The sequence below is a fragment of the Triticum dicoccoides genome, chromosome 6B (assembly GCF_002162155.2).
Source record: "Triticum dicoccoides isolate Atlit2015 ecotype Zavitan chromosome 6B, WEW_v2.0, whole genome shotgun sequence".
Lineage (NCBI taxonomy): Eukaryota > Viridiplantae > Streptophyta > Magnoliopsida > Poales > Poaceae > Triticum > Triticum dicoccoides.
This window is the reverse complement of record NC_041391.1, coordinates 567,186,501-567,190,817: the sequence shown is the minus strand read 5'-3', so window position 1 is coordinate 567,190,817 and position 4,317 is coordinate 567,186,501.

Genomic DNA, 4,317 nt, shown 5'->3' with positions numbered 1-4,317 from the left:
AGTCTCTCATGCTTCACTTATATTATTTTGAGAGTCTTCTAGAACAGCATGGTATTTTCTATGGTTACAAATTTGGTCCTAGAATTATGAGCATCCAAGTTGGGTATAATAAAAACTATCATAGGAAGTGAATTGGATGCTATGATCAATTTGATGCTTGGTAATTGTTTTGAGATATAGAGTAGTAATGTTAGGGTCATGCTAGTGGGTAATTATGAAATTGAGAAATACTTGTGTTGAAGTTGGCAAGTCCTGTAGCATGCACGTATGGTAAAAGTTGTGTGACAAATTTGTTGCATGAGGTGCTCTTTTGATTCTCTTCCTTATGAGTGGAGGTCGGGATCGCGCGATGGTTAACTCCTACCAACCCTTCCCCTAGGAGCATGCATAGTAGTACTTTGCTTCGAGGGCAAGTAGACTTTTGCAATAAGTATATGAGTTCTTTATGACTAATGTGAGTCCATGGATATACGCACACTCATCCTTCCACTTTGCTAGCCTCTATATACCACACAACTTTCGTCGGTATCATGCACCCATTATTTACCTTCCTCAAAACAGACACCATACCTACCTATTATGGCATTTCCATAGCCATTCCGAGATATATTGCCATGCAACTTTCCACCGTTCCGTTTATTATGACACACTTCATCATTGTCATATTGCTCTTTGCATGATCATGTAGTTGACATCGTATTTGTGGCAAGGCCACCTTCATAATTTTCATACATGTCGCTCTTGATTCATTGCATATCCTGGTACACCGCTGGAGGCATTCATATAGAGTCATATCTTGTTCTAGCTTTGAGTTGTAATTCTTGAGTTGTAAATCAATAAAAGTGTGATGATCTTCATTATTAGAGCATTGTCTTAGTGAGGAAAGGATGATGAAGACTATGATTCCCCCACAAGTCGGGATGAGACTTCGGACTTTAAAAAAAGAAAAGAAAAAAAAGAAAGGCCAAAAAAAGAGGCCAAAGAAAAATAAAAAAAAGAAGAAAGGAAAAAAAATAAAATGAGAGAAAAAGAGAGAAGGGGCAATGCTACTATCTCTTTTTCCACACTTGTGCTTCAAAGTAGCACCATGATCTTCATGATAGAGAGTCTCCTATGTTGTCACTTTCATATACTAAGTGGGAATTTTTCATTATAGAACTTGTCTTGTATATTCCAATGATGGGCTTCCTCAAAATGCCTTAGGTCTTTGTGAGCAAGCAAGTTGGATGCACACCCACTTAGTTTCTTTTGTTGAGCTTTCATATATTTATAGCTCTAGTGCATCCGTTGCATGGCAATCCCTACTCACTCACATTGATATCTATTGATGGGCATCTCCATAGCCCGTTGATACGCCTAGTTGATATGAGACTATCTTCTCCCTCCTTTTGTCCTCACAACCACCACCATTTACCACCATAGTGCTATGTCCATGGCTTGCGCTCATGTATTGCGTAAGAGTTGAAAAAGCTAAAGCGTGTTACAAAGTATGAACCAATTGCTTGGCTGAAACTGGGGTTGTGCATGATGGGAGTATTTTGTGTAATGAAAATAAAGCATGGCCTAACTATATGATTTTGTAGGGATAATCTTTCTTTGGCTATGCTTTTGATAGGACATGATTACTTGTTAGTATGCTTCGAAGTACTATTTTTTATGTTTTATAAGCTTTTATCTTGAATCATTTGGATATGAACATTCATGCCATAATAAATAAAATTACATTGAGAATTATGCTAGGTAGCATTCCACATCAAAAATTCTGTTTTTATCATTTTCCTACTCGAGGACGAGCAGGAATTAAGCTTGGGGATGCTTGATACGTCTCCAACGTATCTATAATTTTTGATTGTTCCATGCTATTATATTACCCCTTTTGGATGTTTATGGGCTTTATTTTACACATTTATATCATTTTTGGGACTAACCTACTAACCGGAGGCCCAACCCGTATTGCTGTTTTTTTTGCCTAATTCAGTATTTCGAAGAAAAGGAATATGAAACGGAGTCCAAACGGAATGAAACCTTTGGGAGCGTGATTTTTGGAACGAACGTGATCCGGAGAACTTGGAGTGCAAGTCAAGAAGCTTGCGAGGCGGCCATGAGATAGGAGGGCGCGCCCACCCCCTCTGGGCGCGCCCCTATCTGCTGGGCCCCACAGGCGGCCACCGACGTACTTCTTCCTCCTATATATACCTACGTACCCCGAAAACATCCAGGGAGCCAACGAAACACAATTTCCACCACCGTAACCTTCTATATCCGCGAGATCCCATCTTGGAGTCTTCGCCGGCGCTCCGACGGAGGGGGAATCGACCACGGAGGGCTTCTACATCAACACCATAGCCCCTCTAATGAGTTGTGAGTAGTTTACCACAGACCTTCGGGTCCATAGTTATTAGCTAGATGGCTTCTTCTCTCTTTTTGGATCTCAATACAATGTTCGCCCGCTCTCTTGTGGAGATCTATGTTGGGGAACGTAGTAATTTCAAAAAAATTCCTACGCACACGCAAGATCATGGTGATGCATAGCAACGAGAGGGGAGAGTGTTTTCCACGTACCCTCGTAGACCGTAAGCGGAAGCATTATGACAACGCAATTGATGTAGTCGTACGTCTTCATGATCCGACCGATCTAAGTACCGAACGTATGACACCTCTGAGTTCAGCACACGTTCAGCTCGATGACGATCCCCGGACTCCGATCCAGTGGAGTGTCGGGGATGAGTTCCGTTAGCACGACGGCGTGGTGACGATGATGATGTTCTACCGACGCAGGGCTTCTCTTAAGCACCGCAACGATATGACCGAGGTGGAATATGATGGAGGGGGGCACCGCACACGGCTAAGGAACAATCACGAAGATCAACTTGTGTGTCTAGAGGTGCCCCCCTGCCCCCGTATATAAAGGAGCAAGGTGGGAGGGGGCGGCCGACCTAGGAGGGGGCGCGCCAAGGGGACTCCTACTCCCACCGGGAGTGGGACTCCCTCCTTCCTTGTTGGAGTAGGAGAAGGGGAAAGAGGGGGAGAGGAAGAAGGAAACGGGGGCTGCGCCCCTTGTCCAATTCGGACCAGAGGGGGGCGCACGCCTCGTTCCTTTTGGCCTCTCTCCTCTATTCCCGTATGGCTCAATAAGGCCCATATACTCCCCGGCGAATTCCCGTAACTCTCCGGTACTCCGAAAAATACCCGAATCACTGGAACCTTTCCTAATTCCGAATATAGTCGTCCAATATATCGATCTTTACGTCTCGACCATTTCGAGACTCCTCGTCATGTCCCCGATCTCATCCGGGACTCCGAACTCCTTCGGTACATCAAAACTCATAAACTCATAATATAATTGTCATCGAAACCTTAAGCGTGCGGACCCTATGGGTTCGAGAACAATGTAGACATAACCGAGACACATTTCCGGTGAATAACCAATAGCGGAACCTGGATGCTCATATTGGCTCCCACATATTCTATGAAGATCTTTATCGGTCAAACCGCATAACAACATACGTTGTTCCCTTTGTCATCGGTATGTTACTTGCCCGGGATTCGATCGTCGGTATCCAATACCTAGTTCAATCTCGTTACCGGCAAGTCTCTTTACTCGTTCCGTAATACATCATCCCGCAACTAACTAATTAGTTGCAATGCTTGCAAGGCTTATAGTGATGTGCATTACCGAGTGGGCCCAGAGATACCTCTCCGACAATCGAAGTGACAAATCCTAATCTCGAAATCCCCAACCCAACAAGTACCTTTGGAGACACCTATAGAGCACCTTTATAATCACCCAGTTACGTTGTGACGTTTGGTAGCACACAAAGTGTTCCTCTGGTAAACGGGAGTTGCATAATCTCATAGTCACAGGAACATGTATAAGTCATGAAGAAAGCAGTAGCAACATACTAAACGATCGTGTGCTAAGCTAACAGAATGGGTCAAGTCAATCACATCATTCTCCTAATGATGTGATCCCGTTAATCAAATGACAACTCTTTTGTCCATGGCTAGGAAACTTAACCATCTTTGATTCACGAGCTAGTCAAGTAGAGGCATACTAGTGACACTATGTTTGTCTATGTATTCACACATGTATCATGTTTCCGGTTAATACAATTCTAGCATGAATAATAAACATTTATCATGATATAAGGAAATAAATAATAACTTTATTATTGCCTCTAGGGCATATTTCCTTCAGTCTCCCACTTGCACTAGAGTCAATAATTTAGTTCACATCGCCATGTGATTTAACACCAATATTCATATATGTATATGATTAACACCCATAGTTCACATCGTCATGTGACCAACACCCAA